Source organism: Excalfactoria chinensis, chromosome 5 (assembly GCF_039878825.1).
Source record: "Excalfactoria chinensis isolate bCotChi1 chromosome 5, bCotChi1.hap2, whole genome shotgun sequence".
In the NCBI taxonomy this organism is placed as follows: Eukaryota; Metazoa; Chordata; class Aves; order Galliformes; family Phasianidae; genus Excalfactoria; species Excalfactoria chinensis.
Window position 1 is genome coordinate 32,611 of NC_092829.1, and position 13,393 is coordinate 46,003.

Genomic DNA, 13,393 nt, shown 5'->3' on the forward strand with positions numbered 1-13,393 from the left:
GACATACACACACAGACATACACACACAGACATACACACACAGACATACACACAGACATACACAAACAGATGTACACACACACAGATACACACAAAGATATACACGCAAAGATATACACTCACACAGATATATAAAAACACATATATACACACAGAAATATATACACACAGATACAAACACAGATATACACACACACAGATATAATCACAGATATAATCACACACAGACATACACAAAGAGATATACACACAAACAGATATATACACACACAGATATATATGCACACACAGATATACACACACACACACACAGATATACACAAACAGATATACACACACAGACATACACACGCAGATATACACACACACAGATATATACACACAGATATACACACAAACAGATATATACAGGTACAGATATATACAGGCACAAAAATATACAGGCACAGATAAACACACACAGATATATAGACACACATATATAAACACACAGACATACACACACTGATACACACAGAGATATATACAAACACAGATATACACACACAGATATACAGGCACAGACAGAAACACAGATATTCACACACACAGATATATACCCAAAGACATACATACACAGATATACATACACACAGACATACACACAGATACACACACACAGAAATACATACACAGATATATACACACACTGTTATATACACACACAGATATAAACACAAATATACTCACACAGATATACACACACAGATACAAACACACTGATACAAACACAGATATATGCACACACAGATATATACACACACACAGATATAGACACACAGATATACACACACACAAATACAGACACACAGATAAACACACACAGATACACACAGAGATAAATACATAGATATACAAACACAGATATACACACACACAGATATATACAGACAGATATATACACACACAGACATGCACACACTGATATATATTAACACAGATATACACACACAGATTTATACACATACAGACATACACACACTGATACACACAGAGATATATACAAACACAGATATAAACACACAGTTATATACACACAGATACAGACACAGATATATACCCACAGATATACACACACAGAGATATACACTCACAGATATATGTAGACACAGATATACACACACAGACATACACACACAGATATATTCAAACACAGAAATACACACAGAGATATATAGACACAGATACAAACACAGATATACACACACAGATACACACACAGAGACATGCACACACAGATACATACACAGATATATAGAAACACAGATATATACACGCACAGATATACACACGCACAGATATACATGCAGATATAAGCACACGCAGATATAAGCACACGCAGATATAAGCACACGCAGATATAAACTCACGCAGATATAAACTCACGCAGATACATACTCACGCAGATACATACTCACGCAGATACACACTCACGCAGATACACACTCACGCAGATACACACTCACGCAGATACACACTCACGCAGACACACACTCACGCAGACACACACTCACGCAGATACACACTCACGCAGATACACACTCACACAGATACACACACACAGACATTCACACACAGATATACACACACAATGACATACACACACAGAGATATACACACACACGCAGATATACACACACACAGATATACACGCAGATGTACACACACGCAGATGTACACACACGCAGATGTACACACACGCAGATGTACACACACGCAGATGTACACACACGCAGATGTACACACACGCAGATGTACACACACGCAGATGTACACACACGCAGATGTACACACACGCAGATGTACACACACGCAGATGTACACACACGCAGATGTACACACACGCAGATGTACACACACGCAGATGTACACACACGCAGATGTACACACACGCAGATGTACACACACGCAGTGTGTTACAGAACTTCTTTCTTCTTCCTTATGGTTTCATGATTTCCTTGACTTTTCCAGAATGAAAGATATTTTACTGAGAATCCTCACGTTTTTGTAGATCTTTATTAAAACTTTTTAGTTGTTTAATTGCCAAACCCATCCTGTCGCTTTTATTCCCATACCACTGGCTCAAGTATCTCCGTACAGAGCAAAAAGAAATACAAGCAGTCTTAGAAAACACCATAACAGAAAAGCCCAGAACAACAGATGATTGAGGAACTTTTTATTACTTTTGGTTCAATTCAAGGCTAGCTTAACCTAGGAAGTGTTAAGTCTCCCAAGGCAGAAGCTGGATGGTCTCCAATCCATTCCATTTTCTAAGGTATTTATCCCCAAGCTGCCCACACTTAGTTGAGATCTTAGTTTTGCAGAGCCTTGGATTCGCCTGTGCCCCTGGGAGACCTCTTAGACTTCTATTCTAATGATCACAGCCTGACCCTTGGGACCTCCTGGCCTTCTTCCTCAGGCCCCCAGTCATAACTTGAAGTTATTTCCCACGGTGTCATGAGACAGTGAGAACAACTTCACATCGCCGGGTCACCTGGTGGCAGAATGCAAACAATGGGGTCCAGCAGCCCATGGGATGATCCTACACCCAATGGGATGATCCTACAGCACACAATGGGGTCCTGCAGCCCATGGGATGATCCTACACCACACAGTGGGGTCCAGCAGCCCATGGGATGATCCTACAGCACACAGTGGGGTCAGTGGTGCACAATGGGGTCCAGCAGCCAATGGGATGATCCTGCAGCCAATCGGTGACTGGTGTTTCATTGTGCACACAGATGCTGAGCTGACACACATGGATGCGGAGCGGCAACAATCTGGACTCAGTGGAGGAATCCAACCTGCAGCATGTGAGGATGGAAAGCAGGGAGGATTAAATAAAGGCATCAGCACTGCAATAGGAACAACAGGATGGATATGGGGTATAAGGGATGGTTAATAAAGGCATCAGCACTGCAATAGGAACAACAGGATGGATATGGGGTATAAGGCAGGGATGGCTCATAAAGGCACCAACACACAACAGGAACAGCATAGGGACAAAACTCCATCCAGCTATGGGATATAAGGCCATTATACAGACACACACACAGACACACACACAGACACACATCTCACATCAGTTCTCTATTGGGTTTAATGGAGGCCTATGGGGTCTTATGGGGTCTCTATGGGGTCCTATGGAGTTCAAATGGGTCTTATGGGGTCCTATGGGGTTCAAATGGGACCTATGGGTTCCAATTAGGGCCTATGGGGTCTCTATGGGGTCCTATGGGGTTCAAATGGGGCCTATGGGGTCTCTATGGGGGCCAGTGAGGTCTTATGGGGTATATGCACACATACATACACACACACACACACACACACATCATGCCCCATAAATATCCCAGAAGATCCCATTAAGCCCCATAAGGACCCCATAACATCCCATAGGCCCTTATTAAACCCCCATAGGGATCCCATAAGACCCCATTAAACCCCATCGGACACCCTAAGGCCCCAAAGGCCCCATTAAACCCCATAGAGACCCCATAAAGGCCCCAAATGATCCCATAAAACCCCATAGCGCCCATTAAACCCCATAGTGACCATAGAGGACATTAATAGCAGCAGTCTGAATCTCCCTTTGCATTGCAGCCCTATTAACAGCAATGGGAGCTACAACAGCGCCGCCTTGTGGACACAACGCAGAACTGCAACGGAGGAGCAACAGCAGCAATAAAGAACTGAATGGAGCCATGGGGGAACAGAAACGAACTTGAGGGGCAGAATACGATGGCTGGACTTGGGGGGCAGAACGTGATGGCGGCACTTATGGGGCACGACACACAGGCTGGACTTGGGGGGCAGAAAGAGATGGCTGCATTTGGGGGCAGCAAAAGGCAATGGCTGCATTTGGGGGCAGCAAGAAGGGCACTGCAATAAGAATTAAGCACTGAAGTGCAGAAATGAGCTCTGGAACGTTACCTTGGGTCTCAGTATGGAACAGATCCAACACAGTCAGTGTGTGCTGCTCTTATCTGCTGGGCAGGCAATTCCCGGCCAGCAAAGTTGAGTTCCGAGGCGTTCCAGGCAATGCAGGTTTCTGTTCCTCGCTGTTCTCGTCAGGAGCTGCACATCTCTCAGGGCTCTGCTGGCACCTGTTGGACACAATGCAACAATGAAGGCACTACCCACATGTGCAGGGCAGCACCTTTTGCACAAGCAGGCACTGCAGTGGTCGGGATACCTAAAAATGGCAGAGCTCACAGCCCTGAAACAAAGCAGAAACCAAAGACAAACACTCACCCACAGCCCGCAGGAGGCAAACTCCAGGGAGAAACACCACCCGTACAGCTGCTGACACTTCAATGTGGTCAGGCTGCCCCAGAAATGAGGGCAGCACAGCCCTGACATAAAGAACCCCTCACCCCAATCCAAGGCCCAGAGCTCACCCCACACTCCAAAGGAAGCAGTCCCCAAGGAGAGATACTGCCCTCATGGCTGCCAGCCTTCCAATGCAGCTATGAGCCCCAACAGGGGCAGATCACAGCCCTGCAATAAGGCAGGAATCACTCACCCCTTCCCGAGGAGCGGGGCTCACCCCACAGAAAACAGTCTGCAAGGAGATATGTGTCCCTTGCAGGTGGCACCCCTTAAATATGGTCACAACCCCCTGAGAAAAACAGAGCTCCCAGCCCCAAAATAAAGGAATCACTCACCTCATTCCAGAGACAAACAGCCCACACTCCCAAGGAAGCAATCAGGTACAGATGCTGCTCCTGCCGCTGCCAGCCCTGAAATGGGGTCAGGATCCACTAAAAAGAGAAAAACACAGCCTTAAAATAAGGAAAGGATCACTCACCCCACTCCATGGCTCACCCCATAAGGAAGGGAACACTCACCCCACCCCACAAGGAAGGGATCACTCACCCCACCCCACAAGGAAGGGATCACTCACCCCACCCCACAAGGAAGGAATCACTCACCCCACCCCACAAGGAAGGGAACACTCACCCCACCCCACAAGGAAGGGATCACTCACCCCACCCCACAAGGAAGGGATCACTCACCCCACTCCATGGCTCACCCCCACACTCCTAAGCAATGGAGGGCTATAGGGGGCAATGGGATGATGGGGGGCTATAGGGGGACATTAGCAGCAATTTTATATATCATAAGTAAACCAACAATAGACGACCATCTATTTCATAGTCACACACACTGCCGGCTTCACGCTGCACTGAGTCAGAGCTGCAGGCCTTCTTTCAAGCGCTTTGATAGCACTGACTGCAATACACGGTACCTGGCCATAAGCAATAGATGGGAACAGCAGCACGAACACACCGTTATCGTTGCCATGGCTGAGAACAGCAACGAGGCAACAACCTGCAGCTCCTGCTGCGACGCTCCCGGACTTTTCCCTGCGTCCAAACGCTGTTCCACGGTCCGACTGTTGTTCCCCGGGCAGGAACTGCCGGCAGCTTTTCTACCCCAGCCGGAACCAACCGGACCCGGGAGCTCACCCGGCCGGGGGCAGCGACGATCGCTGCGCTTCTACCCCGCGTAGGACGGCTCCGTCCGGCTGACGGGCTGCCCTGATCCCACGCACAAACCGCTCCGCCGATGGAGGCTCCTTGTCGGCTCCCGCGGGGTTCGGCTGAGGGAGAACGAACGAGAAACCGCGAGGCGCGCCAAAGGCGGGAGAGAACGCCGCTAAAATAGGAGGTCGCCATTTTGGTCATGCGCAGTAGCGCTTTTCCGCCGCAATTTTGGACATGCGCAGAAGCGCTTTTCCGCCGCCGTTTTGGACATGCGCAGTAGCGTCCCTTCTGCCGCGGTGCATTGTGGGATATAACGCGGCAAGAGGAGGTCGGCATTTTGGACATGCGCAGTAGCGCTTCTCCGCCGCGGTGCATTGTGGGATATCCCGCCAAAATTGGAGGACGCCATTTTGGACATGCGCAGTAGCGCTTCTCCGCCGCCATTTTGGACATGCGCAGTAGCGTCCCTTCTGCCGCGGTGCATTGTGGGATATCCCGCCAAAATTGGAGGACGCCATTTTGAACATGCGCAGTAGCGCTGTATTCGCCGCCATTTTGGACATGCGCAGTAGCGTCCCTTCTGCCGCGGTGCATTGTGGGATATCCCGCCAAAATTGGAGGACGCCATTTTGGACATGCGCAGTAGCGCTTCTCCGACGCCATTTTGGACATGCGCAGTAGCGTCCCTTCCGCCAGGGTGCATTGTGGGATATCCCGCCAAAACTGGAGGACGCCATTTTGGACATACGCAGTACCGCTTTTCCGCCGCCATTTTGGACATGCGCAGCAGCGTCCCTTCCGGCAATATTGTTTTATTAGTTGTTAGTTTATTAGTTTATTAGTTTATATTTCCAAAAATATAGTTTTATTTCAATAAATAATAAATAATAATAAAATAAAATAAAAATAAAATAAAAATAGAATAAATAAATAAATAATAATAAATAAATAAATAATTTAGGGTATAATGGGGGCCTGCAATACCATTAACAGCCACAAGGCGGCGCTATAATGGAGCCCATAGGGTTTAATGGGGCCCATAGGGTTTAATGGGGCTCATAGGGTTTAATGGAGACCATTGGGTTTAATGGGGACCTGCAATACCCTCAATAGCCACAAGGTGGCGCTATAATAGAGCCCATAGGGTTTAATGGGGCCCATAGGGTATAATGGGGGCCTGCAATACCATTAACAGCCACAAGGCGGCGCTATAATGGAGCCCATAGGGTTTAATCGGGACCATAGGTTTTAATGGGGCCCATAGGGTATAATGGGGGCCTGCAATACCATTAACAGCCACAAGGTGGCGCTATAATGGAGCCCATAGGGTTTAATGGGGCCCATAGGGTTTAATGGGGTCCATAGGGTTTAATGGGGCCCATAGGGTATAATGGGGGCTGCAATACCATTAACAGCCACAAGGCGGAGCTATAACGGAGCCCATAGGGTTTAATGGGGTCCATAGGGTTTAATGGGGACCATAGGGATTAATGGGGCCTGCAATACCATTAACAGCCACAAGGCGGCGCTATAATGGAGCCCATAGGGTTTAATCGGGACCATAGGGTTTAATGGGAGCTGCAATACCCTCAGCGGCCACAAGGTGGCGCTATAATAGAGCCCATAGGGTTTAATGGGGCCCATAGGATATAATGGGGCCCATAGGGTATAATGGGGGCTGCAATACCATTAACAGCCACAAGGCGGCGCTATAACGGAGCTCATAGGGTTTAATGGGGCCCATAGGGTATAATGGGGCCCATAGGGTATAATGGGGGCCTGCAATACCATTAACAGCCACAAGGTGGCGCTATAATGGAGCCCATAGGGTTTAATGAGGCCCATAGGGTTTAATGGGGCCCATAGGGTTTAATGGGGGCCTGTAATACTCTCAATAGCCACAAGGTGGTGCTATAATGGAGCCCATAGGGTTTAATGGGGCCCATAGGGTTTAATGGGGTCTGCAGTCTCCAGTCTAAAGGGGCGGAGCCCCATATGCTAATAAGCCATGAAGCCACACCCCCGGTAGCCTGGAGTCCAAAGGGGCGGCCACCAGGTGACGCTCTAACATAAGCTATATGGGACCCCATAGGGTTTAATGGAGCCCATAGGGTTTAATGGGGCCCATAGGGTATAATGGGGGCCTGCAATACCATTAACAGCCACAAGGTGGCGCTATAATGGAGCCCATAGGGTTTAATGGGGCCCATAGGTTTTAATGGGGCCCATAGGGTTTAATGGGGCCCATAGGGTTTAATGGGGGCCTGCAATACCATTAACAGCCACAAGGCGGCGCTATAACAAAGCCCATAGGGTTTAATGGGGTCCATAGGGTTTAATGGAGCCCATAGGGTTTAATCGGGACCATAGGGTTTAATGGGAGCTGCAATACCCTCAGCGGCCACAAGGGTATTAATATTAATTAGCAATGGAGTAGTACTAGTGATGGAGCATTATTAATTAGCAATAGGCCATTATTATGGTGATGAAGGTGATGACGATGGAGATAGATGATCCTACAGCACACAATGGGACGATCCTACAGCACACAATGGGGTCCTGCAGCCCATGGGATGATCTTACACCCAATGGGATGATCCTACAGCACACAGTGGGGTCTGTGGTGCACAATGGGGTCCAGCAGCCAATGGGATGATCCTGCAGCCAATCGGTGACTGGTGTTTCATTGTGCACACAGATGCTGAGCTGACACACATGGATGCGGAGCGGCAACAATCTGGACTCAGTGGAGGAATCCAACGTGCAGCATGTGAGGATGGAAAGCAGGGAGGATTAATAAAGGCATCAGCACTGCAATAGGAACAACAGGATGGATATGGGGTATAAGGCAGGGATGCCTCATAAAGGCACCAACACACAACAGGAACAGCATAGGGACAAAACGCCATCCAGCTATGGGATATAAGGCCATTATACAGACACACACACAGACACACACACAGACACACATCTCACATCAGTTCTCTATTGGGTTTAATGGAGGCCTATGGGGTCTTCTGGGGTCTCTATGGGGTCCTATGGAGTTCAAATGGGTCTTATGGGGTCCTATGGGGTTCAAATGGGACCTATGGGTTCCAATTAGGGCCTATGGGGTCTCTATGGGGTCCTATGGGGTTCAAATGGGGCCTATGGGGTCTCTATGGGGGCCAGTGAGGTCTTATGAGGTATATGCACACATACATACACACGCACACACACACACACACACACACACATCATGCCCCATAAATATCCCAGAAGATCCCATTAAGCCCCATAAGGACCCCATAACATCCCATAGGCCCTTATTAAACCCCCATAGGGATCCCATAAGACCCCATTAAACCCCATCGGACACCCTAAGGCCCCAAAGGCCCCATTAAACCCCATAGAGACCCCATAAAGGCCCCAAATGATCCCATAAAACCCCATAGCGCCCATTAAACCCCATAGTGACCATAGAGGACATTAATAGCAGCAGTCTGAATCTCCCTTTGCATTGCAGCCCTATTAACAGCGATGGGAGCTACAACAGCGCCGCCTTGTGGACACAACGCAGAACTGCAACGGAGGAGCAACAGCAGCAATAAAGAACTGAATGGAGCCATGGGGGAACAGAAACGAACTTGAGGGGCAGAATACGATGGCTGGACTTGGGGGGCAGAACGTGATGGCGGCATTATGGGGCACGACACACAGGCTGGACTTGGGGGGCAGAAAGAGATGGCTGCATTTGGGGGCAGCAAAAGGCAATGGCTGCATTTGGGGGCAGCAAGAAGGGCACTGCAATAAGAATTAAGCACTGAAGTGCAGAAATGAGCTCTGGAACGTTACCTTGGGTCTCAGTATGGAACAGGTCCAACACAGTCAGTGTGTGCTGCTCTTATCTGCTGGGCAGGCAATTCCCGTCCAGCAAAGTTGAGTTCCGAGGCGTTCCAGGCAATGCAGGTTTCTGTTCCTCGCTGTTCTCATCAGGAGCTGCACATCTCTCAGGGCTCTGCTGGCACCTGTTGGACACAATGCAACAATGAAGGCACTACCCACATGTGCAGGGCAGCACCTTTTGCACAAGCAGGCACTGCAGTGGTCGGGATACCTAAAAATGGCAGAGCTCACAGCCCTGAAACAAAGCAGAAACCAAAGACAAACACTCACCCACAGCCCGCAGGAGGCAAACTCCAGGGAGAAACACCACCCGTACAGCTGCTGACACTTCAATGTGGTCAGGCTGCCCCAGAAATGAGGGCAGCACAGCCCTGACATAAAGAACCCCTCACCCCAATCCAAGGCCCAGAGCTCACCCCACACTCCAAAGGAAGCAGTCCCCAAGGAGAGATACTGCCCTCATGGCTGCCAGCCTTCCAATGCAGCTATGAGCCCCAACAGGGGCAGATCACAGCCCTGCAATAAGGCAGGAATCACTCACCCCTTCCCGAGGAGCGGGGCTCACCCCACAGAAAACAGTCTGCAAGGAGATATGTGTCCCTTGCAGGTGGCACCCCTTAAATATGGTCACAACCCCCTGAGAAAAACAGAGCTCCCAGCCCCAAAATAAAGGAATCACTCACCTCATTCCGGAGACAAACAGCCCACACTCCCAAGGAAGCAATCAGGTACAGATGCTGCTCCTGCCGCTGCCAGCCCTGAAATGGGGTCAGGATCCACTAAAAAGAGAAAAACACAGCCTTAAAATAAGGAAAGGATCACTCACCCCACTCCATGGCTCACCCCACAAGGAAGGAATCACTCACCCCACCCCACAAGGAAGGGAACACTCACCCCACCCCACAAGGAAGGGAACACTCACCCCACCCCACAAGGAAGGGAACACTCACCCCACTCCACAAGGAAGGGATCACTCACCCCACTCCACAAGGAAGGGATCACTCACCCCACTCCATGGCTCACCCCCACACTCCTAAGCAATGGAGGGCTATAGGGGGCAATGGGATGATGGGGGGCTATAGGGGGCTATTAGCAGCAATTTTATATATCATAAGTAAACCAACAATAGACGACCATCTATTTCATAGTCACACACACTGCCGGCTTCACACTGCACTGAGTCAGAGCTGCAGGCCTTCTTTCAAGCGCTTTGATAGCACTGACTGCAATACACGGTACCTGGCCATAAGCAATAGATGGGAACAGCAGCACGAACACACCGTTATCGTTGCCATGGCTGAGAACAGCAACGAGGCAACAACCTGCAGCTCCTGCTGCGACGCTCCCGGACTTTTCCCTGCGTCCAAACGCTGTTCCACGGTCCGACTGTTGTTCCCCGGGCAGGAACTGCCGGCAGCTTTTCTACCCCAGCCGGAACCAACCGGACCCGGGAGCTCACCCGGCCGGGGGCAGCGACGATCGCTGCGCTTCTACCCCGCGTAGGACGGCTCCGTCCGGCTGACGGGCTGCCCTGATCCCACGCACAAACCGCTCCGCCGATGGCGGCTCCTTGTCGGCTCCCGCGGGGTTCGGCTGAGGGAGAACGGACGAGAAACCGCGGGGCGCGCCAAAGGCGGGAGAGAACGCCGCTAAAATAGGAGGTCGCCATTTTGGTCATGCGCAGTAGCGCTTTTCCGCCGCAATTTTGGACATGCGCAGAAGCGCTTTTCCGCCGCCGTTTTGGACATGCGCAGTAGCGTCCCTTCTGCCGCGGTGCATTGTGGGATATCCCGCCAAAATTGGAGGACGCCATTTTGGACATGCGCAGTAGCGCTTCTCCGACGCCATTTTGGACATGCGCAGTAGCGTCCCTACCGCCGCGGTGCATTGTGGGATATCTCGCCAAAATTGGAGGACGCCATTTTGGACATGCGCAGTAGCGCTGTATTCGCCGCCATTTTGGACATGCGCAGTAGCGTCCCTTCTGCCGCGGTGCATTGTGGGATATCCCGCCAAAATTGGAGGACGCCATTTTGGACATGCGCAGTAGCGCTGTATTCGCCGCCATTTTGGACATGCGCAGTAGCGTCCCTTCTGCCGCGGTGCATTGTGGGATATCCCGCCAAAATTGGAGGACGCCATTTTGGACATCCGCAGTAGCGCTGTATTCGCCGCCATTTTGGACATGCGCAGTAGCGTCCCTTCTGCCTCGGTGCATTGTGGGATATCCCGCCAAAATTGGAGGACGCCATTTTGGACATGCGCAGTAGCGCTTCTCCGACGCCATTTTGGACATGCGCAGTAGCGTCCCTTCCGCCAGGGTGCATTGTGGGATATCCCGCCAAAACTGGAGGACGCCATTTTGGACATACGCAGTACCGCTTTTCCGCCGCCATTTTGGACATGCGCAGCAGCGTCCCTTCCGGCAATATTGTTTTATTAGTTGTTAGTTTATTAGTTTATTAGTTTATATTTCCGAAAATATAGTTTTATTTCAATAAATAATAAATAATAATAAAATAAAATAAAAATAAAATAAAAATAGAATAAATAAATAAATAATAATAAATAAATAAATAATTTAGGGTATAATGGGGGCCTGCAATACCATTAACAGCCACAAGGCGGCGCTATAATGGAGCCCATAGGGTTTAATGGGGCCCATAGGGTTTAATGGGGCTCATAGGGTTTAATGGAGACCATTGGGTTTAATGGGGACCTGCAATACCCTCAATAGCCACAAGGTGGCGCTATAATAGAGCCCATAGGGTTTAATGGGGCCCATAGGGTATAATGGGGGCCTGCAATACCATTAACAGCCACAAGGCGGCGCTATAATGGAGCCCATAGGGTTTAATCGGGACCATAGGTTTTAATGGGGCCCATAGGGTATAATGGGGGCCTGCAATACCATTAACAGCCACAAGGTGGCGCTATAATGGAGCCCATAGGGTTTAATGGGGCCCATAGGGTTTAATGGGGTCCATAGGGTTTAATGGGGCCCATAGGGTATAATGGGGGCTGCAATACCATTAACAGCCACAAGGCGGAGCTATAACGGAGCCCATAGGGTTTAATGGGGTCCATAGGGTTTAATGGGGACCATAGGGATTAATGGGGCCTGCAATACCATTAACAGCCACAAGGCGGCGCTATAATGGAGCCCATAGGGTTTAATCGGGACCATAGGGTTTAATGGGAGCTGCAATACCCTCAGCGGCCACAAGGTGGCGCTATAATAGAGCCCATAGGGTTTAATGGGGCCCATAGGATATAATGGGGCCCATAGGATATAATGGGGCCCATAGGATATAATGGGGCCCATAGTTTTTAATGGGGCCCATAGGTTTTAATGGGGCCCATAGGGTTTAATGGGGCCCATAGGGTTTAATGGGGCCCATAGGGTTTAATGGGGGCCTGCAATACCATTAACAGCCACAAGGCGGCGCTATAATGGAGCCCATAGGGTTTAATCGGGACCATAGGGTTTAATGGGGCCCATAGGGTTTAATGGGGGCCTGCAATACTCTCAATAGCCACAAGGTGGCGCTATAATGGAGCCCATAGGGTTTAATGGGGCCCATAGGGTTTAATGGGGCCCATAGGGTTTAATGGGGCCCATAGGGTTTAATGGGGCCCATAGGGTTTAATGGGGTCTGCAGTCTCCAGTCTAAAGAGGCGGAGCCCCATATGCTAATGAGCCATGAAGCCACACCCCCGGTAGGCTGGAGTCCAAAGGGGCGGCCACCAGGTGACGCTCTAACATAAGCTATATGGGACCCCATAGGGTTTAATGGAGCCCATAGGGTTTAATGGGGCCCATAGGGTATAATGGGGGCCTGCAATACCATTAACAGCCACAAGGTGGCGCTATAATGGAGCCCATAGGGTTTAATGGGGCCCATAGGTTTTAATGGGGCCCATAGGGTTTAATGGGGCCCATAGGGTTTAATGGGGGCCTGCAATACCATTAACAGCCACAA

General features: G+C 49.7%; 1 long non-coding RNA gene across 3 annotated transcripts in view; it reads right to left on the minus strand.

Moving 5' to 3' along the window:
• Positions 1-2,200: 2,200 nt before the first annotated feature.
• LOC140252444 (uncharacterized) overlaps positions 2,201-13,393 on the minus strand; it is a 45,868-nt gene continuing 34,675 nt past the window's right edge. For 2 of the 3 annotated variants that reach the window (XR_011903659.1, XR_011903658.1), the window contains 4 exons: positions 10,094-10,189; positions 9,360-9,532; positions 4,704-4,799; positions 2,201-4,142 (listed from right to left, as the gene is read on the minus strand). This is a non-coding gene — a long non-coding RNA (uncharacterized lncRNA). Of the gene's footprint in view, positions 4,143-4,703; positions 4,995-9,359; positions 9,533-10,093; positions 10,190-13,393 lie in introns of those variants that run through there. The other variant, XR_011903657.1, reaches the window with a different exon arrangement.